Here is a 24,687-nt window from a genome sequence, read left to right on the forward strand (position 1 = left end):
GTTGCATAGACACTCAGTGGGAGTGATTGATAGAGAAAAAAAAATTGTGAGGATCTTACCATAGTGGAGAATCAAACCTCCTCAGCAAAATAGTTGGTGTTTGTATGGAGGTGACAGGAGTCTCCACTGTAAGGGCACTTGCAGCAGCATTTTCAGCTGTATGGGCTGAGCCCTTGAACCTCTGCTCTGCTTACTTCCTATAATCCAGGCACCACCCAGCACTTGTTTAATTCATTGCTACTTATATATCTTAACTACATTAAAAAATTACTCTTCAATATCTTAACTGCACATAAAATACTGTCCCACCTGACCATTTATGCAGGAACAATTTGTATTGATTACTTACAAATGTCTTATTTACACAAAATTCTGCAGCAGCAACCAGCAAGAGCAGTCTTTGGGACACAGGGTGTTAACACAACCAGCTATACAAACTGGACTAGGGACAGCATGACCTGGGAGGAGGGAGTCATTTCCAGAAGTGTAAGTTCTCACCAGGAGGCCTGCTGTAACTCCTGTGACTAATAGAACGGGAAGTCTTTAAAATATTTTTCTTTGGAAAATTAATATTTAGTATTTTGTGTATTTTGTGGTTAAGGTAATGCCATCTAAAAAATGTTTCTTTTAAAACTGATACATATTACTTAATTTCTAACTTTTCAGGTGTATTACATAAATTCATTTCTTTCTGTTTGAACAGAGGTATGATGACAGTTCATTTTCCCTTGATGTTCCTTTGCAGAATTCCCTCCCTTGCTCCCCTGCCCAATCCCTTATTCCTTCTCTAGGCAGAAGAGGAGAGTAGGAGGTTTAATGGTGCAGTGGAATCTTCTCCTAACACCTGAACCAAAGAGGGTCATCCGGGTGCAAGCCTTGGTGCTCCTCAATTTGAATCTTTTCTTAGCAAGTAAACATTCTAACCAGAGTGAGAGTTTTGCATCCAGAAGGGTTCCTAGTTACAAAAGGTTTTCTTCTTGTATTTATATTGAAGTCCTGACACTCCAGGAACCGAGGCAGACTTTAAGATATCTCGGAATCAACAGAGAATGACCTGACTTGTGATTCCTTTTCAGGCTCTGGGCATCTCTTGCTGGCACTGGCATCAAGCTGACCTTAGTGAGCAAGATACATACCTTGAAGTACCTGGTAGAATCACTGCTGTGCAGAAATAGTTCACTAGTTCACTGAAGCTGGATTATCTTTTTATTTGCTAAATTATTTTTTAAGGAATTTTTAAGGAATTTTTAAGGAATATGAAAATAAAACATGGCTTAGATATGGATTCAATACCTTAGAAATAAGGTACAGCAGAAAAAGGTTAAACATTTCAAATGTTCTGTGGAAAGAAGAGTGAACTCTGATTTTCTGGTCCCTCCTGAAGGATTTGCTCTGCTAGCTGGGGATTTATTGATTGAATCTGCTTCATTCAAAGAAGCAAATTAGCGCTTTGCTGTCAGATTCTGAAATAAAGTTCCATGCTGTGATTTGGTCTGTTTCAGCAAGAAAACATCTGTTTTTTACAGTCTTTTCTTGTTTGTTTTACTCCTGATGCACAGGAGTATTCTTCCCACCTTGTTTACAGCAGCGCTTCAACACATTCATTGCTCAAATTACAGAAAGAGATCAATGATAATGGATGTGCTCGTTTCATTTGTGATGTAGACAAATTATGAGCTTGTAGAAAAGACTGTATCTGGATTTCTGTTAGCCAGATTTGAGCACTAGTTGAAATCCCTGGAAATGTCAGTCAGTGACTAGGAGTTGTGTGAGCAGGGGGTGGACCATGGCTCTGGTGGTCAAAAAACATGTGGGACCTGATTCTGCCCTCAGCTGGGCTGCTGTGGCACCATGTTATGACTTCAGCAGGGAACCCTCAGTAGAAAACGTGTTCCTCAGTGGAGTGGTAAGCCCAGCACCTGTATCTTTTTTGAAATGGAGTTATGTTGGTATTAAACCACTATGCTAGGCAACCAAAACAATCTTTGTGAATAATACTGAAAGGCATTGTGGTTTTATTTGCCAGCTGTGGTGTTTATTTCCAAGTGTACCTTGATATAGATGCATTTCTGATCATTTTTTCTTGATCTTGTAAATCTAGCAAAACTAGACAGACTAAGCTCTTACTATAATTAATACATATCTTGATCCTTTTACCAGTGCTATTAATTTCTCTTTATATTAAGCATCTCTAAAACGTAACCTCTGTCAAAATCTTACACCTACAACTGAGGAAAGCAAGGAGCTCTGTGGCTTCTTGAAATGTTATGAGACAGAAATTATATTGGAGTGAATGGAGGAAGCCTATTACAGTAAAATGGAGCCTGTTCTTACAGATGATGTCAAATTCACTTGGCTTTGCTTCTCATTAGTGCAACCAAGACTATGGCCTACGCCAGATATAAGTAAATTTGTAGGCAGTGAAAAATGTCCCTATCATAGAACATGAACATTTTAAATTGACAAGGGTTAATGGAAAGATCATCAGAGCTGAGTAAGTATTTGAGAATGTAGTCTACACCTCAGTATACCTCCCAGGAAAACCAATGCTCAAAATTGTTGAAAAAACATTCTTATTTTTTCCCCCATTTGTTTTTAATGCTTAGAAGATTTTATCCTCAGGAATGATGTTTCTTTGTGCTCAAAAAGCTGCCTTGGTAAGTACTGGGAAGGCTGAAGGCACCACTTGATTCCTTGATCCAGTGCATGCGTAGCTGGGGAGAGGCTGTGGAGGCTATCCCAGATTGTCCTGCCAGCGTGCACAGGCCATGCTGTGGGGAGGCAGAGCAGCTCCAAGGCTACACACCAGCTGAGTTTCTCAGGTTCTCTAACAGGGCAGCTTGTAAAATGCTAGCAACCCCTCATGACTGTTTCCTCAATATGTTCTATAAAATACACAAAGCACCAAAGCTTAGCAATGTGGGAGCCCAGCACTGCATGTTTTTTGACTTGTGCTACATCACTAGCAGGGGAGAATCAGTGTAGCTCTGAGATTAATGGTCTTAAGGTTACTTCTATCAATTGAAGATGTGACCCAGCGTGTTAAGATATGTCTTGACCATGCAGTTCAAAATCTCTTTTGTTTAACTGCCCACATCTGGTTTTGAGTCCCTCGCTTTAGTGCATCACTTCATATTCTCTGCTCCACTGTAAACTTAGAATAAAGTATTGGGAGGTAGCCGGTCAGTACCCAAAAAATCATAGCAATGTCATACTGCAGGTGGCCTGGGCTCAGTTTGGAGGGTTGCATCTAGGAAATTCAAACAGTCAAGAAAAGTATGAAGCCTCCTTCCTGAGAACTGGGGGGAAACACTACGAGGTTTTCTCTGGCCCTTTGTTTTTATAGCTCTTATGTTCTTGGCTCTGAATGTGCAAAGGGAAGAAGCAACAGTATATGAAAGAGACTTTTTCTGTGCATGCTAGGAAGCCACACCTGTGTGTAGGGAAACTGCATGATTTCAGTCTGGTATACGTTTTTTGTATCAAGAGCTGGGTTTCAGCTCAGGTAAGATTCTTCTTGCAGTTTGGGTTTGGTTTTTTTTCAGTTCAGTTCATCCAGTTATAAAACTGCATTTCAGAATTACCTTTATGCAACTGCTACTGCAGGAATCAACTTACATTTGGTGCGTGGAGAACATAATGTTCTATTTGTTCAGCTTAGTACCCAATATTCAAAACTGAGTACTGTGTACCGAGATGGACAGCAACATCCCCACTTATGTGTAAAATTCGATGTGTGCAGTTGCACAAATAAATGAAGTAAGCTCATTCAACAGGGGAAGTGTGAGTCAACAAAAGAAACCAAGGCACCATCCTAAAACAGGACCAAAGTATGCCTTGCCCATTGCATTCCAAAGCCAGTTTTTCCAGGTTCTCTGAGTAGCTGAAAATAATGGAACTCACGGTGCCTTTCTGGCTTCTATTTATCTTTAAAGGCCAGAGAGTAATTAATTACCTTTATTTTCAACTAGGTTGAGAATACCTTAAAATAAGCCATGACATTGTACATGAATATTTACATCTATTTTCAGATGGCTAACAATGTTGTTTAATACCTGATTACTTAAAAACTGAAGCTCTTTGCTTAAGTTCATGCTTCATAGATATGGCTTCTGCCATGTAGTTAAAAGTAGATGTTTTCATCTCTTTTAATTGGCATCTTTCTGTTTGTTCTGTACTTTCCTATCAGTGGTATGTCAGCCACATGAAACTTCAGCAGGCATTTGCAGTTTGTATTCTTTTAAGGGATGCTCTTCCATATGAGCATAAAGTCATGCAAGTAAAAAAAATAGTAAATACTTTAACAAAACTTATCATTTTACTCAAATAAATATATTTTTACTCAAATTAATATATTTTTGCAATATTTGCTCAAGTATAGTACAGTGTTCTACACGCAGATGCATACACAGTTACCTGATCCTTATCCTTGACCTTCAGATTTCTCTTTTTATATCACCATTAAACACCGATTTGTTACTAATGCATACTTTGCAATTAAAGATTAATTGCTTTAAAAGCAAAGGCAGTTTCCTGCCTAGTCCTTAATTAATCTTTATTTAAGACATTTAAATATTTATAGTGACTTACTTTATTTTCATTATAAACACTGTAGTGCTTCAAAGAACTTTTATGTTTCTGAAGGGTTTTCACTTAAACTGCAATGGCTACTCACAAAAAAATTCAGGACCCGTCTCTATCCACAGACTGTGATGTTACAGCAGCTGTAGGCACAAAGATGTGAGGTTTAATGGTGGCAGATTGGTACAGAAAGGGTCAGGTTTCCCTTAGGCCTCATTCTCCCTCACTGAAAAGTGGAACAAAGTGCAGGTAAACTATTACTGTGCCTGCTAGACATGAGCAAGGTCCTACTAACTTCAGTTCATGCCAACTGCATAGATAAGGGAACAAAAAAAAATTGGATCTATTGCTTAACCTTCTGCCTGCGTCAGCATTCATCATGCCAGAGCAGCACACTGCTCTCCTGAAGGACAGCAGCAGGGAGTGGCAGCGGGGTTTTGCCACACCAAGGCATCGTGTTTCCTGGCTCCTGTGCTTTATGAAAGCCACTGTCCAGTATCTGCACGGAGGGCTGGGTTATGCTTCCACCCTCGACCTACCAATTGACTGTACTGCAAACCACTTGGCCCAATCCCCAAGACAATTTTTTAGACTTTCCCAAATTTGCTGAACCCCTGCTTATCTTGCAGATTTTCCCAGGCATGCCTGGACTTGAAATCATCAGCTGAGCCCTATTCAGTATGCAACCTTTCAATTCCTCCAACTACTTAATGCTTTTGGTAATGATGTAATTGTAGGTAGAACACATTCTACTTCCTTATTCTACAGACAAACGTACCCTGGATCTAGATGGGAGGAATTGGCCAGTAGTAATTCCACAGCACACTTTGTCTGACCTCCTTTCAGTCTGACCTCCTTTCAGTAGAACCATTTTTTCTCGATCAGCTTTACTTTTCTTGTCTGTTTTCTCTTTAGAGAAGAAGGGAAAGCATAGTTTTTAAGAGGAATCCTATTTTCATACACTACAACCAAACAGCTTTTCTGGTGAAAAGAAGGATACAGGTGGGAAGGGAGTAGTTTAGGCTCGTAGTTGGGGACTTGCAAAGTAAGTGGGATTCTGCATCACATATTCTGCAGTAGGTCACACTTGGTGATCAAAGAGGACCCATAAGAAGGTCCTAATCTGTAAGCAATGGAAACAACCATGGCTCTCCTTTTGGCACAAGGAAGGGTAAGGTGGACTTCTGCATGCAAGTTAAATTAGAGAAACATCACTGTGCTTCTGCTTGGCCAAATTGCCTTCAACAATGGGATCACCACAGTGTTCTGGGAAACACAGCAGGTAAAATTGCTAAGCGGATATGAGAAAACTGAAATCTAAATTGCAGTACAAGCAAATGACCTGCTGCAATAAACTGTACCCTTACAGATATGCTTACTGATTGAAACACTGTGTATAAGGTCTGGATTTATCAAGATTATTTGTTTCCATTTATATCTTGTTGGAAAGCAATGGGAGATCACTGTTTGAATGAGGTAGATTACTGCCAATCATTCTGATATGTGAAATGAGGAAATTGAATAAGCATTATTCTTGTCATTTTCCGCTGAGTTATTTAACTGAAACCATAGCTGAAAAGGTGGGATTTTTCACACTGTTTAACTGGAAATACTTAATGTAGCCAGAGATCAATATTGATGCTTGAATGGATGAAATATCATTTTAAGTACTGCAGTGCTGAGTAAAGATAACAGTATAATTGGTGATGTGTAGAACGCATCAGGGATGTCAGCTGACCGTATTAAGTGAAATCTTGCTCATCTTAATCATGTGAATGGTTTCAAGGATGTCACTGAATGAGATTCTTTTATAAAGCAAGACTATTGTTCTAATATATAAATGAAATGGGATTGTGCCCACAGATTCTTTTAACAAGGTATGCACTCATTTGTTCTAGTCCTGCAATAAAAATTGCTGATTAAATTGATACTCTGCTAATAAGTTTTTCTTCCTAATATACCTGTATCTCTTGTACAGTGAGTTCTCTGTGCAAATTGTAAGTCTGTGTTATGATTGTCCTGCTTCTCTTTGCTGGAGAGTGGTACTTTAATGAGAGTCATTTTTGTGATGCTAGCAATAACTTTCAGCAAATCACACTGAGACTTTTATTTTCAGTTGCCTTCTGATAGCATCACCATTTCATTAGCCTTAGCTTATTCCAGAGGCAGAGCACTTTATTAGATAATGAAGGCTGAGTAAGCCTCACCTATGTGACATGTGGCGAGTTATGTCATTTCTCTGCCCTTACCTGTTAGATGCGTCATCTGTGTAACTCAGTCTGCAGTGATGGTACTTACACAGCGCCTAGGACAGCTCACATAAATTTTACTTCTGGTTCTATCCCTTTCATTTCAAGACCTGAGGCGGTGGCGCAGCCTTCTCTGTACTTGCATAATACTACATCTCAAATAGTAAAGGATTTTGATACCTACTGTGGAGAAGAATGATAACTCTGGAAGTGTTTAATATTCCTGCTGAGCAGTAAGGCACAATAAGCATGCCAAATTGGCATGGTGCATGAACTAGACAGTCTCTCATTCTTAACCATTACTAATCAGTGTCTACTGCATAGAGAAGAGTCTCTACAAAGTGTGTCAGGGAAACAACCCTTGTTCTTTGCTATCTGCACAGTCTTCCCTAACTGTCAGTCCAAGCTTGTCAAACAAGGATCCCCTACTGACCACCACACTCTTTTTTGTCCATCCTTCCCAAGGCAATGCTTACTCAGCTGTGGAGTGTTCCTCACATGCATCTTTGTGTTGTGCATGTCCATATGAAACTGAGGCAGTTAGAAAACTTTCAGCATTTAAGTATTGCTTCCTGACACACCATGGCAATCTTCAATAAAACACCAGCTTGCTTCTGGATGAGGTAGCACAGTGTCCGCTGCCTAGGATTACTCATGTACTTTCCAGCTGGACTAGCTCAGACTAGAAGAAGAGCACACCTCAAGCAGGTGGGAGATTTCTCTAGCACAGTAGCCACAAGAAATCTCAGTGCATTATGGACAGTTGGGACCAACTGAACCGTCAGTATCGAATTAAGGAGGAGACAGCTGGGAGGACTTGAAATTTTTTCCTCTCTTATCATAGATACTGTGATATTGCCAGTCTCTCTAAATGAAATAATAGGGAAGCCTCAGGGCAGATTGTCTGCTTCCCCTCTCTTGGGGAGTATGCCTTATTTTGCTCAGCATATTAGAGGTGGCTGATCCATTGTAATGCAATGTCAAAGGCCTTTGGGACTTAAAAAATGTTGTGTATGTGGTATTGGAAGGGCAAAGAAAAAGCATTGACCCTACCAGATGTGATCTTTTCAGGTGGCATGTACGCACTTGGGCTGACCAAGCTTTAAGAAAATGAAATCATTCCAGTCTGAGCTTAGAGTAAATATAATTATTTTAATTGATTGCCCCCATAGCTTGTAATCAAAACTCCTTGAGGAATATGGGAACCTTTGCATTACAGATTACATGATGGTTCCAGTAAAATTGTTTTCTTAAAAACTGATTCACTTCTGCTGTAACATTTGACAAAAATGTTTGTTAGATCCAAACAGCTATTTGACAAATACTTACCTGTGTGAGGAAGCACTTTGCCATGCTGATTGTTTTGTACTCACACACACAACAAATCCAGGTGCAATCTAGCACGGTTGCTATTTTCTGTTTGTTATTCAGTCATTTCTTAGTCACCTCTATCTTGCTGAAAATTGTTTTCATCTGTCCAGCAAGTAGAAACATTCTGGTTACTATGAGGTGGCCATTCAGGAACAGCGTCATTCTTCCTCCACCACAAGGAGCATAAGGCAGAAGTGGAAACAACTGTGAACAATGCATAGCCAATAGCAAACAGCTGACAAACCACCCACATGCTAAAAGTGCTTTGTCCAAATAATTCAATGCATAATTAACAAATGCATCTGCAGAAATCTGCCATTAACAATTTCCAAGCGGAAAACATGGCTAGATAATGCATTTACAGTCTACCTATACTGGATGTAGTAGGACAGTAGGGTTGCATCCTCGTGCTCCCTGAGAACAGAATCATTCTTTGTCAATATAAGGGTTGCCCAGAGCAGTTCAGTTTAAATTAACTGAAGATATGGAATTGGTGCGTATAACTGAGGTGCAACAAACCCAGTCTGGACATTTTTACTGAAAGCAAAGTCACATAAATACGTTGCCTGATCCAAGGATCCAGTGGGTTGATCTTGGCCAGTGGCTAGGCACCAACCTGGCTGCTCTCTCAATCCCTCTCCTCAGAAGAGGAGCTTAAAAAGCTCGTGACTCGAAATGAATTAGATCATTTTACTGTCACAGAGAAAACAAACTCAGCTTGGGGACTTGAACAGCTTGCCCTAGACCAACACAACTCTCCTAGCTGAAATACCAGTTAACACAACTGGTAACCTTTATGGAGTGGACAGGTGTTGGAGTAAGTACATGCCTGCATACGAAAGTCTTTTTGCTTGGACAGAATAATGATTTCATGTTCATTCATTCGTTCATTCATGTAAACTTTGAAGGAACTTACGCAGACACTCTGATTTGTATGTAAACCTCATTTGTTTCCCATCAGTTTTGGACAGCTACCATTTCTCTGTACAGAGTATGAATTTCAAGAGTAGTCACTGTTCCAATGTGGGCAATTAGAAGTATTTTTCTGCAGTATCTCTTGACCCTTGTTTTTATTTTTTGGGCAAGGCTCTTAGGAATTGCTCTAGCTAGTATGCAAGAAAATTTTTGAGGGCAGAAAATTCTGAGTTTCACTGGCACCTGTGTACAACTTCACATTCTAGGGTAAATAGAATAAATGAGGGGTTTTATTTTCAGAGTTCTATACACGACCATCCATAGTTTAGGAAATAAAAAATTAATACAATGATAAATATAATAATTCTGTGTGCAGACCTGTGACAATATGTTAGTGTTTTGGCATTTTGCATAAATGAGTAACTAAAAGTGTCTACACTTAGGTCTGTCTACCTAAGCCTGTATCCCACCTACAACAGTAGCCGAAATACCAAGTTAGCTTAGACTAGCATGACATATTCAGCTTTCAGGATACTTAACACTTTAAGAAGCCATGCAAACATTTTTTGTCCTGAACAGACATTGAGTAACCACTATGAAAGTACTGGAAGAAAATTCTCCTCAGGCTTCTGGTTCACTTCCCAGTGACTGGGATCACACCAGGCTATGCCCCATCCCTCCTCCCAAATGCTGGTTTTCAATGAAAAGTAACACGGGTAGGTAGCAGGAGGGAATAGTGATAGAAACTAAGGTTAGTGATCTGGGCAACCAAGAGTTGTGGGGCCAGACATGCCCCACAATTTAGTTGCCACCTTCACAACCAGAGATCTAGTCAGCCAAAACCAGTCAGAACATTTCTGTCACAGTCTTCTAAAAGCATTTCCTGACCATGGCCTTTTATCTGATCGGAAGCATCGGCCATCCCGTGGTGGAAGTCGCAAGCCCATCACTTGTGTCAAAACAGTCTCAGGGCAAAGTCTTTAACAGATCTGCGTCAGATGAACAGAAGATGCATACAGAGTTCAAGCAACCTTGCTTATTCACCAAAATTATGGTATTTTATCACCACAAAAAACAGCAAGTGACAACTCCATACATCCTATGTCTATGTGGTTGTCTGGAAAAATCTCTACTCCTGCCATCATGAGACACATGAAACAGTTAAGATGAAGATCACTGACTACACAAGAAAGACCATTTTCTTCTTTCTTGAGGGGAGAAAATTCAGTATCATTTCTTATTTCCATAAAATGAGAGTTTTGTTGATCAATCCCTTTAGTCTCCAGTAGCAGTTGGATGCTTGGATGCCAGACCTGATGATCCTCAGAAAATCCTAGCCTAAAGCCTGTCTGCCTGAGTAGGCTGCACTATTTGAACTTAAAATGGTCCATAAGCCCCTCTGTATATATGTTTATATAAATCTAAATCACATATTTGCACTAATGCTCTCTAACATCTGTATGTTGCAAGAGATTGCTAAGAGTTCAGCAAAAGAGCAAAATTAATGAGAACAATTGCAACAGCTGTATTTAAATCTGACCAAAGGACAACCTCCCCTGGTATCACTCTACAGCACTCCGTGATGCTTCTTACCCAGACCGTTTGTACCGTGCAGCTTTGTGTAAAACACAGACTGGTACTGGTCAATGTTTCTTTTACCACTACAGTGACGTGCTTTTTGAAGCCCACACATGTTTGTAGCTTCCCACCACATCCTGGAGCAAGGAGTTCCACCCTTTAATTATGATCCTTGTGGAAAGCATTCTTTCTTGTGTTTCATGTTTTTAACTTGCTAACTGCTCATTTTATTGTGACTGCTTCCTTTGCTATGAAATAAAGTGAAAACCATTCTTTATTCACTTTCTCAGTACTGTTCATGATTTTCCTGGGGCTCTGTCACAGTCCTTTTCCTCATTTGTCCCTCTTCCATATGAAAATCCTAAAGCCTTTCTTTTTCCTTTCCTAGCACAGAAACCATTAAATACCTTTGATCATCCTGACACCCTTTTCTTTATCCTTCTATTGCTATCCTGTCATTTTTGAGATGAGATGACTGGAACCATAGTCAATATTCAAAATGCTAGGTGGGCAATGGATTTCTATGTCAGCATTATCATGTTTCTTCTGCTGTTTTCTGTTCTATTCCTAGTATTTCCTAATATACTGTTGGGGGTTTTTTTGACAGCTGATGAGGATTTAGGTGACATTTTCATAAGGCTGTCTCCAGGCTCTCTTTCCCAACTAGTAGTTAATTTCACTGTGTGTTTATAGATTTCCCAGGGTACAGGTAGGAGACCTTAGTCATTTAGCCTTGAAAACACAGCTAAATTACAAGAGTGGTTGGGCTGTAAATGGGAGGTTGTTGATAGAATTTTGTACTCGCTCAGTTCTAATGGCAACTTTTATTCTTCTAGGTCTTGTTATACCAGAGGTTTCTCACATGTATGTGAGGCAATGTGAATGTTTGCCATGGATCTCACCTTTTTAGTGGGTTGTTGATTATTTTAACAGAACATTAATTCTAACAGAAAACTCATTCAGGAAAGAGTTTGTTCAATGACTTTTACAGAGGGTTTTGCTAATTTTGCCACTGCAAGGCATATCCTGACCAAAACCAAGGGGAATCCAAACAAATGCATAATCCTCTGCAGTACTAACTCGATGGAGATTTCATCCCATAGCCTTCAATATCGGGTAGAGATGCAAAGCACTTCAACCTTTTTCATAGCTGAAATGTGCTATTGGCATCATAATGACTGCTAAAAGGGAGTTCTGGAGCATAATGAAATCTGGAATTAAATAAATCACTTCAGTTTTGTAAAAACCTAGCTGCAAAAGAACTTTAAATAGTTGTTTCTAAAAGAGTGCTGACAGAATAAATCTATTGCTACAAGTCGATCAGTCTCATCTCTGACTTTAAAACACTTGCTATGTTATATTTCAATGATTGCTGTCAAACATTCCTTAATGGGCCAAAGACACCTCAGTATCATATCACAAGCACAGATCTTTTCAGCGGTCTCCTTTCATGGAGTGGGAGTCATTTGATTTTGTCCATGTTACCATAAACTCTGCACTACAGTACAGAAGTCAGAGATCTACGAAGTTTTCCTGTTAATGCAGCTTTCTCTGATCAACATTTCTGCTCCTTACTAATTCTGTTTATTCCAGTATGTTATAGGCAGAGTTTTATTAGTATGGATTTTTATCTCCATTCCAGTCTAAGTCCTGGGGATCTTGGAAACATTGGCAATGGAAACGTTATTTTATAGCTATGGTGGGCTGACTCTGGCCAGCAGCCAGGCACCCATCCCTCTAGTCTCTCACTTCCACTTCTCAGCAGAACATGGGGAGAAAATATGATAGAAAATATTACAGACTGGAATAAAGACAAGAAGATAACTCACTGATTGCAATCATGGGCAAAAAAAAACCCAGACACGACTTGTGGAAAATTAATTTTTTTTTCCAATTAAAAATAGTGTAGGAAAGTGAGAAACAAAGATAACACTAAACCCACTTTCCCTCTAACACTTCTTTTTCACAGGTTCAACCCCACTCTTTAATTCCTAACTCCTCTACCTCCTTCCCCCACAGTCTAAATAGAAGGAAGCACTGGTCATCTCCCAGTCTTTCAATTTCATTTTGATTTGGAGAGTTAAGAGTGCTCCTTGACACAGTCAACTCCCCTGTCTGTTAACGGCAATTGGAAATTATAAAGCTTGACTTTAATGTAGAATAAGGTTTGAGTATAAAGGGATATTCTCAGCTACTAGACCACGAATGAGGAGGCCAAATACATGAACTAATCCAAAAGATAGCAAATTAACTCTAAGTCATTTGTTTGAAAGACATTTAGGGACATGATTTTCTGTGCTTGTTTCGGAAAGTCATTTACTCCAGTATAGTGGTTTTTTAAACAAGAAAGGAGTCAGACTTCTTTCATTTTCACTGTTCTCTGTCAACTGTAAGAGCTTGGAAATGTAGGTATGCAACAGAATGAGTAATATAATTACTCTTCTCATTGTTCTGACTCCCTGTGCACTTCAGGAAGTTTGATCTGAGCAGCTCAACTTCTGGAAGCCCATAAAATTGCTGCAAATGCAGTGGGAAAATAAAAACATACTTTATGAATTAATAACCCCATAAAATGGGAAAGCAATCTATTTTGGACAAGTTTCAGTTTAGTATTTGATAGGTGATAAAATTACTAAATCCTTGATTCTTCTCCTTTTCAGAGCACACTCAACACTTTTAGATATCTGAAGACTGCAAAAGCTGACCAACAACAGCAGGTTTTTAAACATCACTGCTCTTCTGACAAGTAAGTTCTCCATTCTCAGATTTTTTTTTTCTCTCTGGTATTCCTGACTTGTATTTTATTCTTGCATTTCTTATATGGACTACCACATTCATTTTCTGGGCCAAGTAAACGTGAGTGCAAATTGAATAGTATGGAACTGCTCTTAAATTTCCCAGCTAGAATGAAACCTATCAACATTACAGATAGAGTTGACATAAAGCACTGACTTGCCTAATTATTCCAGCTTGTAGAGCCAATGGAACTGTGGTCATATCTCTGGATGTTTCGGGTAAGCTTTTTCTGGTAAAATGTTTTTTGGATGGAAAAATTAAATTATTTAAGCATTTGCATGTTCTTGCTGGACTTAAGGAAAGGAAGATGGAAGAATTTGGAAACTGCTGGAAATAATAGTGTCTGAGGATAGCCTCTACAGTTAGAGGAAAGAGGGTTAGAAAAACTGGTAAGGATTGGGAAAAGTGGAGAGGGGAAAAAACTCTGCATTGAATGGAGGAGGAAGAGGATCCTTACAAAGAGGAACAGAAAAGAAAGTTCCTTGCTGTTCATGACTTGCTGAAGGAGAGCTTCAGAACTTTTTCGAAAATTTTAGTTTTCCTGCACACAAAGTTTAACTTTCATGAGGGACTGCACTTTAAAACACAAAATTATTCTAAACAACCATGTCCACTTACCCTAACTTCTTAAGTGAGAGATCTTATATATCCAGAGACTGCTGCTCCAAAATATCAGTGAAGATTCTCATAGCACTACTAAACTTCACCTTTCTTTCTAGTTTCATAAAACTACTGCAAATACTATGTTATTTGCTACTTCTTGGAATATATTTCACTTATTTCACTTCAGTGTATCCAGTAGATTTTATGAAATGTAGTGCCTGGTTACAGGTTGCTTCAGCTTTGACAATCTTGTTTTATTATTCTGTGGATGATTCGTATTGAAATTTTGGGTGTTTTTTTTTTTTTTTTGCCACTGCATATTTCTGAGATAAGGAATACATTGAATTTAGTTCATACAGTATAAAATATTTCATGACCTTCAATATGATAATTAAGCATGTTTAGCTACCAGCAGTCTGCAAAGCAAAAGACTTCTGATGTATTATTTTTATAAAAGAAGAAAAAGTGCTGTGAAGAATATGCACTATTTAATAACTGCCCATGGGAATAAAAATCTTTGGGTTTATATTTATAAAAACAGCTTCCTTCTTTCTTATTGCTTGTTTGGTTGCTTTTCAGGCATTTTAGCTGTAAAAACACAGCCAAACTTTTGAGTTTTGTTTGGGGTCCTAAAGGATCACAGGGTCATGACTTTGATTTCTCTCTTCCCAGAAAGCAGAAGTACCGAATACATCACTCATTACTAAGTGATCCACCTGTCTGCAGTTCTGTGTGGTTCACCTTCCTGTTTGGGCCAGAACATGCCACAGGCGTGGATAACAGCACAAGCTTCCATATCTACTTAAGTGACCACTCAGTTGTATTTTGCTAAGAGGACAGATAGGCTAGAGCCAACAGCTTCCATTCTTCTTGGATTTGTCTGTGAGATGCAGTTTGGAAGCTCTGTCCTGTTTACCATGAAAAGCAGATTGTAAGGAATATGAGGCTCTTTGACAATGAATCCAAGCTTAATAATTGAATTAATGAATCTCTGTGGCATTAAGCATGTCAGGACTGTGTATAAAACTGATTTATCAGTTCATCAACCCAGGAAATAAATAATAAATTTTGAGACAATCTAAATGGAGAAAACAGAGGGTTTCTTTTTGAGATGAAGTGGGAGGGCAAGTTCCAAGGAAGAGGCTCCATTTCTGCTTGGACAAATTAATTTATTTTCATTAACAACATTATGTTTTCAGGAAAATGCTACAAAAGCAAAGGAGAAGGACAATATACCCATAGGTGAAGTAGTGGTGGTCATATCTCCTTCTGTTTTGTAGTACCGAATTGCAATAGTCACAGGGCAAATCCTCTCCTCTGCTAAGTAATATTGGAACACAAATCCCTCACCTCTGGTCACAGTACCTATCAGCTTCCTTGGCTCTACAGTATTTCCAGCAAAATATTTATTAGAGATTACTTCAAACTATTCAATGTTCTCATAAAACATTAACCCTACACAATGTCAATGGAGCACATGCTAAATGAAAATATCACAGAAAATACTTGGCAAGAGGAGTCGTAATTGAGGCAGAGTCTTTGCAGAAGATTTCAGCAAGTTTCACAATTAGATGTTTTCAGTATTTTGCAGACAACCTGGAAGCCAACAGAATATCCTTGTCAATGAAATTTGTAAATTATACCAACAGTCCAACAGGACCACTTGCTCTATCAAGCAGCCTGGGTTGCTTGGTAACCTCAGCCCATCTATGTATAGCAACATACTGAATTTAAGGCTGAAGAGTACTAGATCCATCAAGAGAAACAGGAATTGTGTTCTAAGGGGTCCTAATCTTTGAGGGAAATATTTCAGGAATCACAGCAGATAAGCAACTTCATTGAAAAAACTGATAACGTAAAACAGGGGTTGTTGCTTCGGTTGTGAGTCTGACTTTGGTGAGACTGATCCAGAAGTCTGTGTTTTGGTGCCTCTGCTTTAAGAATGTGTGCTGTAAAAACATAGAGGGTCAGAAGAAATTATCACTCTGTCTTTCTTCTGTGCATTTGCTTTGTAATGAGTTTTCTGGAGAAGGGTTTGTTCCCCTTAGCTGGTATTATTAAAGTATTTTGGCTTTCTGCCAAAGTGTAGCAGTAAATAATATGGTGGATGACCTCACTAGTTTGATAATCTAGACTGGGTAGTACACTATTACCCAAAAAAAAGTGGGTAACCTCCTTTTACATCATCTTCTCCCTGCTTACTGTATTGTTGACTGGCAGCATAATTCCTGTAGTCAAAATAATGATGGGAGAGAAGTCTTTGATCACTATAATCAGTCCTGTTCCACTGTTGTGAGAATATCATACAACAGATTATTTTGACTGCTACTTTGTTTACATTAGGTACTTATATTAGTAAAGGTGGACCTATATTAAGTCTCATTTAGAGAATTACATAAAACTTTCTGATATATTTATTCAGATTCTTGATATTTGCTTTTTGTTTTCTTAGAAACCAACGAATGACATTTCACATTTTTCTGTTTGTTTATTTATTTATGGCATATATTAAGGTGATTTATTAGTCAAATTAGCCATTCTTTGTACTGAGTAAACAGAACAGTGTGGTTTTTTCTGTGCCCTGCAAGATTTTAGTATTAGCAGATTTCAGTCTCTGCTATGGTGCTTTTCCCTACAGTAGAAAGTAAGGTTTTCTGCCTTTATCAGCTCTCAAGAGATAGCTCTGCATGAACTAGATATTGCATAAAGCTAACCTGAATAAAGTGAAGAAAATACCTTCTCTGAACAGGCAGACAAAGCTACAGATATCAAACTTGGACTAAACACTTCTGTCAGAGGCTGTTTTCTCCAGTCACTTAAACTCTCCCAGCTCAGGGGTTTGATGATCAGCAAATATTTGCTAACAGACACATAATAGTGAATACTGAATGTCATTTAATGTAAAATCAGATATTGAATTTAAGAAGTTTGGCACTACATTATTAAAATTTTATTTTTTATTTTAAATTAGCCTATTTGAAATGAAAGGATAATTTAAAATTAAAATATAGGTTTAAATTTTAAAAATGTACCTATTAATAAAAAGCAAACAGCAGTTTGAACAAAATCCATTCTTGTATTAAAAAATGATGCATGACTTCCTATGCAGACTGCCTGCAGGACAATGGAAAATGAAGCAAGCAGCTCTACTTTGCATGGCTAGTTGGAAACACTTGAGGTGTTAAAGAAGTGAAATAGTGGCTTACCTAAGGCAACAACTGCATTAAACTTACATGTTGATTTGTTTATTTAATAAACATAACAAAAAGGCAAAATACTAAATGAATTATCTTGGTGAAAATAAACAGAATTATTACTATAAAGAAAACCAATATTATTTCTTATTTCGGGAATTTCAGAACCAGATTAAATGGGCACTGAGATATAAAGGGAACATGCATTTTTTGTTTCAGCTTTTAAAGACAAGGTAGCATCCAGGCAAGTATATTTGAGTTCTGTTTGGTAGTTATGCAATATGAAGAAAAGAGAAGCTAGATATGTATTTGATCTTTCTTTTTTCCTAGAAATGCACCTTGAGTCTTAGGCACTACTCCAGCTCCCTAATGTAAAATTCTGTTCAAATGAGTGTGATGGATTTACTTTCAGATATTTTTTCTCAGATTTCTAGCAGAACTTCTGCAGTAGAAGCCAAATGGTGCTGAATTCTTTGTTGTGGAAAAAGGCACAGGAAAATTCAGATGAGTGTAGAAAGACTATAAATAAAAAACATTAGCCTCTGACCCAACAATTGTCCAGAAACAAGTGTGATTATGTGGACAAATGGTGGTGATCACAATCTTCTTTCCCCACAGTGCAGCAGTTGCTCAGCATAGAGCACTGCTGAATAGATAGATGTGCTTTTGACATCAGCAGGATGGAATATGTCTGCCCACAGTGAGATAGAGCAGTCACTGACTGGGCTGACAGCTATAACAAATAAAGATCTTGCCTCAGCGGGAGATGTTGAGCACCTGTGACACTTGTCTTTGCTAATTCAGGTTTTTGCAGATGAATGCAAAGGTGAATATGAAGGGTCACAGTCACCTGGCTGGGAGGGGTGGGCAGCAGCAGGGAAATCTGAATGAGGTAATCACTTTTAGGGAGCTTCTAATCAGTCAAGAAATGCCAGTGGCACCAGACACACAAAAAGCAAAAATTCAGATTTCTAATTGTAGGCAGGGATTATCTATTCCCTCAGGATTTTGTGCCAGAGCAGCCATTGCCTGCCTTTTCCACCTGATGCTGAACCCACAAGCAGCACCTTCACTCCCTGCCTCAGCGGAAGCTCTTCGCAGCCCTCCCTTCCTCCCCAGAAATGTCTGTGGCCCCAGGTCTCATCCTGATCCCTCAAGGGGACCCTTTGAGGGGACCCTTGTGTAACCCCCACTTTGAGGGACGCTCTGCAGGGGTGCTCATGGCAACAGGAGGAGTTAAGTGGGCAGGTCCTGCTGGGGTGTTGGGTGCCATAGTCACTGCTCTCACCCTCATGGATGCTCATTCCTCAAAAATCCCATGAACACACATCTGTGTAACTCCTGGCATCTGATGGAGGGTCCTAAGTTTAGTCATGCCATCATCTTACATTCTTCCAGTTAACACAGAGGAGTACTTGGAGGGCAAGACCTTGAGGGTTCTGGTCCCTTTAAGGGCTGATTGAGCCTTCCAATGTGCCCAGTTTCTTTCTGTTGTTGCTTTCAAAAGCAACTGTTCTCCAGAACTGGGAGCTTTGGTAAAGTGCCTAAATGTAGGCAGGATCGCTGTGAACTTCAGTCCTCATTCCTGTAGGTGAGGAGAGTGGTCTCTGCTCCTTACAGTGCACAGGCAGGCTGCTGCTCTGCTCCTGCTCTCAGCAGCAGAGGCAGCTGAGCCTTCCAGGTGTGGGCTCTCCCAGCCTCGCTCCTCTGGGCACAAATCACGGATGCCCAGCAGCAGCCCTTCCAGTGAGCACAGGATTCTGGGCTGAGAGGGGCTGCAGGGTCAGTGTGCCTGCCTCAGCCCTTTGGCTGAAGAACAGCGTTGCATCACTCTCAACATTAAAAACAGAAGAAATCGATGTCGCTGCAGCTGGGATCCCTGGGGCTGTGGAGTATGTCTGTGACACCCTGTCTACAGCCCCCTCCTGGGGCTCTGGCAAAGGGCTGCAAATTCCTGACATACCAAAGAATTTGGGGCAGAGAGCGAGTGTTTAGCATCTTTTTAAACAGGAGTGCCTCTTCCAGAGTATGATTCCCCCATTCTGATACGACAGGGCAGGTTCAGCCCAGCTTAAGAGCAGTTTGGCTAAATGGAGTCCGATGTAGCTCAACACACATAGTATTTCTGTGTTGTAGTATAATAACCAGTTAAAAGATAACACTTATTAGACATACTATTTGCCTGTCTTGTCAGGATAGAAATGAGCAAAAAGCCAGAAATACAGCTCATTAGGAAGGAATTAGGCCATATAATTACCCTAAGAAAATTGTCTTCATCATTTTTTTTCTTTCTCTCTCTCCTTTTTTTTTTCCTTTTTTTTTTTTTTTGGCTAATGGTTCTTACTATTCACTGAGATTTACATATTGAATAGAAGAGCAGAGCATCTGTCTTCTGGCCTATTGACTTCATCAGGCTTGGGGAGTAGAGGTGGAAAAAAGGAAAAAAATATGTGAATATAATAGCATGAATTATTTTATGCTGCCATATGGACTTAAACTGGTTTTAAAAAAAGGAGATCTCCATTTCAATGCTATTTGTCTTATCATAGAAACTTTCCTTTTCTTCATTCTTCTACTTCCAGAAAGGTCTTATTCAGAGTATTCTATCCTAGCTGAAAGGTCACTCTTGTCCTACAAGAGAGACCTCCCTCCCTTTCCTGTCAAGTCTGGATGCTGTGAATAGGGCTCTATTTCTCAGAGGCTGAGAAACATCAGTTGGAAGGTGGATATTGCTCTCCACTCCTGGAGGTCAAGTGTGTCACCCTTGGTGCTGCAGAAATTGTGGGAGGAGACGGAAGGGCAATCACAGCAGTCCTCCTGGCTCTGACCCTACAGCACTCAGCATGCTGACCACCCTCCCACTGCATTGCACCATTAATTTAAATTAATTCAGTCTCTTTGATAGATAGTTCCCTAGATAGGTAATCTTTAGTTTTATATTAAATTTCTTAGTCTAGGCATTTAACATTTTTATTTGTATACACATTTTTCTTTGTGCAGTCCTGACTTTGACAAGGCATTGATGAAGTAACACATCCTGCAATATGAAGCAGTCAAAGGGATCCTCATTCCAACCAAATTCTGACATTGCCAATCACATTAATCATGTTTCATTTTAGTTTTGTCTTATGGTATTCAGTAGGAGTTCTTATGGAGTAAAACTCAAGTCCATGTGAATAATGCTCTGAGCTTTTTTCTGTGATACTGGGAGAGGACATGCAGGAAGGCTGTTGCCATTCCAGCTTGTGCTGTGAAGAAGTAAGAGACTAATTAACCAGTATGAAATGGAGACAGGACTCTACCATAAGGCTACTCAACTTGGTGATTTCATTGGTTTGTGATCAGAGACCTTCGGCTGCACTGGATGGTTTGAATCAGAGTACGACAAAGAGCAACAAACCCAACACTAGAGGAGGATTTGAGGTCTAGGACAAAAGGACAGTCTCAGACCCCCTGGCAGACATGTTTATGGAGAGATGGCCTGTACTGCAAGAAATGGCTGTAAGGGCATAAAGGGACCTTTTTCTGCTTGTATTTTCATACTTCCTAAATTAAACTGTGCCTATGTGCCTTTACAAGCATCTCTCTCTCTTCACTTGCTTACAAAAACTCAGACCAGCTCCAAGTTCTTGCTATTAATAGGAAAAAGTAAAGATATTTGAAGAAAAGAAACAAGAAAGACTTATTACTTGCAGGTAAAAGCTCAGAGGGAATAGGATATAAACAGCACAGAAGAAATCTTTAGAGAGTCTAGCTGCTACTGTTTGGCATGCTTTTACTCAGTGTCTGCAAAAGGAGATTTGGGGCAAAGCTGAAAACACTCAAGAGACAGAGCAGAGGGTGCACAGGTAACATCAGGAACTCCTATCAAAATTAGCAGAGTTTCTGAGGACAAAGGAATAAGAATAGTTAAATACTGTTTTGCAAAAAAGCTACATCAGTTTAATTGTAGCCTTTCAAAGTATCTGACCTCAAATAGACAAGGAGGCTCACAGGTTTCAGACTGATGATTGGAAACTATGATAAGGTTGCAAACAATCTGTTAATTTTGGCTTAACTGTAGTCTTTTTTATGCTTAATTATTGGTGACATTTTCCATGTATTGCCACAGAAAAGGACAGACTAGAGACTCCTAAAACATGACTCTTGTAAAGCAGTGAGAGTGTAGATATCAAAATGACCAGAAAGGGACTAGATCAGTCCCCAGCAAATTAAGAATGTGTATTCACTATGCTTGTAATAATGATAGTGTATGTTTTATAACATTACATTTAAGCAATTGTAATTTCAGTCTTATGGAGCAAAGAGTGCAATCACTGAGATTTAACTTTTAAATAGTGGATTTAATTGACACTGCTTGAAAAATATTCACAGCCCTTCAATAGTTGGTATTGTCTCTCCCCTTATCCTACATGATTGTTTTAATTTAAACTAGCTCCTTGCTTTGTGCATAGAATTATTGACAAAAATATGTCTTTCTTCAGCAAATGATTAGCTAAATCATCCTTTTATTTACAAGCAGCACTGTGTCCCTGTGCCCTAAATCTTGCTAGTTGGAAGAGTAGGAGGGGAAGCAATTTAATTAAGTTAACTTTATTGACCCAGTGGAGCTGTTGTTTAATAGCATGGCTCCCTGGAGTGTAGTGCAGGTAAATTGAATGAATGCCACAGAATATCACTTCCCTGAATTGCATATTTCAAACCTCTGCCAGGCAGTTTGGGATGAGCAGCCAGTCGGGAAAAAGGTTTTTCCAGCCTTGCTGGTGTAGATGGCATTTCCCGTTATGCTCCGAACCAAGGTGCCGGGTGTTACCCATGCATTCCTCTGAGTGTATCGAGAGGGATAACTCTGGGACTATGTGTTGTGCTCAGCTGCTGCATTTGGAAGGCAACTCTGTGGATGGGCTCTTCAGCCATGTATCCAAAAACGCCTTTTTATGAAGGAGGAAAACTAGCATGTGAGTCTGAATGAAAGTGCTGTGAGTAAACTATTTAATACTAAAACCTCAATACGCTGCATGAGAAATCAGACTCCAGAAGGATAAGAGATATTTCCTCAAGCTGTGCTTGTCATTAAATACTTGGGAACAAAAAGAAAAATTGCAAAACTTCTTTTTTTAATAGGTTTTTGATAAAACAAAAGCTACAAATACTTCCACAATATATACTCATATCTAATAGCGCCTGGTACTATTTCAGTTACTGTTTCTGTTGTTAAAATCTTTGTCCTAATGTTTTATTGGTATATAAGATGAGTACAACTGCTCCTCTGCAGCTGACTGGAACACACACCCTTTTCTGCACTGTTCTTCAACACTGCCCACTGAATGATAAAAAACAGTATCTCAGTCTCTTGCACCTGTACTTTCAATCACTTCTTTTAAAAGTCAAGCCAGTTATGTAGTTCTGCAATGTAACAGCAACTTCCTACAGCTTTTAACCCCTGAAGAATTTAATTTTCCTTGATTAAAGCTGAGACCTGAAGATCCAGTCCTACAGTTTTTCTTGAAGAATTAAATACAGCCACTCAGCTAATTTATGTTTCACTTTGTAAAATAGTAATGGTAGAACTTTATTTACAATTCATACTTTTCTCACATTCATTCAATTCAGTGTCCGAAAAAGTTTGTGTGTAATTTTTTATCTTATCTAGAAACAGATTTTTCTTTACTTCAAACTGCTGTTTCAAATTTTAAATGCCTGTGAGATGAGAGAGATGGGCTGTAGGGGAGCAGCACTGTTCTTTCTGGTGTGGACCAGAGTAGTGGAGAGACGCAGGCAAGTGTCAAGCATGTAAGTCCTTCTTTAGGTTAGACTTGTGTATCTTCTAACAATCACATTTAAAGAGTTGCAGTGATTTTTGCCCCCATGGCAGGCTGTTGATGAGACTGACTGTCCTTTAGAATGTCATGTCTCATGGCACTGAGGCACTTTTGGGGGTGGTTGGCCCTTGGGGTGATCATTTTCAGTTCCTCTCCTGACCTTTATGCCCTAATATGCCACGGACATCCTCAGAAGTGCTGCCAGGTGCTTTTAATATAGAAACCCAAGCTTGGTGCAGCCTCGGGAAACTCCAGGCACTCAGAATCCGGCCCTCTGCTTCGACCTCTGGAAAAGTTAAACTGCTTTTAATTCAATGTTAGATTAATGTGGCTTTTGACTGGCACTGCATGTTTGTCTACTAGTTTGAAAACAAACCAGTGGGACATCACAAGTCAGAATTATAATTTAATATGAAAATTAAAATAAATGCAATAGTACAAGAACACTGACAGAGTCAGGATACAACCTGACACCCTGTTAGGGTGGTGGTAGCACTCCAGATGAAGCGGTCCTGTTGAAGTGGTGATCCTGTAGAAGGGTCTGGTCTTCACCTGAAGGTCCAGCTCTTGTCCTCTGGAAATCCAGTAGATAAGGAGTGCTCGTGCTTTTCCAAACCCAGGATTATATCCAGGTGGGAATGCTTGGCTGCTCCCCCCTGGGCAGAGCATCTCACAGTGGGCTGATGTAATTCTATGAGTCACGCGGTGGGTCCTTGATCGCCCACTGAACAGAGACAGCCCCTCAGCGGGAGTTATCAAGGATGAGCCATGGTAGAAGAACACGACCACTGCCCCACCTGCTTTAACAGCTTGTGAAGATGATAACAGAATACATGCTTTTGGTTACATCTTACACTGTAACCTAGGACAGTTTGCAGAAAATTATGATGTCTTGCATGAGTAACACTGAGCAATTTACTAGCTGATATTCTTCAGTGCTCTATTACTCTACTTTCATTAAATGTGTGCTTTGGCAGCCATTGCTTGAAGTCCATATTCCATATTTGTGCAGAAAAGTGCAGTTTCTATGCTAATAATTGTGTCTGAAATAAAGATATTCTGAAAGCCTTATTGTGTATCTAATGGAATGAGAAGAAAACATATTTCCATGATGCCACACCACAGTTCCTTCCAACAGACAAATTACAGTGAATCATAAGTGTTTTCCTGCATAAGAATGCATACTGTATTTTTAGGTGAAGTTCTTTAAATGTGTTAAAATGCAAATACATTATAAATGCCTTCATTTTAGTTTTACTTGATTATAGTTTTAAAGGAATATTAAATCAAGGTTTCTAATATTATTTATTTAGTATGTTTAATTTTTAACTTAAAATTATTTAATGTATGTGTATATTAGTACTAATATAAATTAATATATGCTAATTGATGGTTCTGGGTGGGGCACAGAAGTCATGCCTGATGCTATTTTAGACTTCAATATGTATATTTTTTGGTGAAAAAAATTGAACTTAAGCATCTCCCACCCCTTGCCACAGCCTTCCACCTATCTCTGCCCTTTCCTTCCCATTGTGCCGGCATAGTTCTTTTTAGGACTGAACTCTGATGTGGGTTAGT

General features: G+C 39.3%; 1 protein-coding gene across 17 annotated transcripts in view; it reads left to right on the top strand.

The window, feature by feature from the left end:
* LOC121674511 (poly(rC)-binding protein 3-like) overlaps positions 1 to 24,687 on the top strand; it is a 520,331-nt gene that overhangs the window by 332,012 nt on the left and 163,632 nt on the right. For all 17 annotated transcript variants that reach the window (XM_042048906.1, XM_042048910.1, XM_042048911.1 and 14 more), the window contains one exon: positions 13,355 to 13,440. The gene's annotated coding sequence lies outside the window, so the exon portion shown is untranslated. The remainder of the gene's footprint in view (positions 1 to 13,354; positions 13,441 to 24,687) is intronic.

This window comes from Corvus kubaryi, unplaced genomic scaffold (assembly GCF_017639235.1).
Source record: "Corvus kubaryi isolate FWS band 111438036 unplaced genomic scaffold, C.kubaryi_AGA036_p1.0 68, whole genome shotgun sequence".
NCBI lineage: Eukaryota > Metazoa > Chordata > Aves > Passeriformes > Corvidae > Corvus > Corvus kubaryi.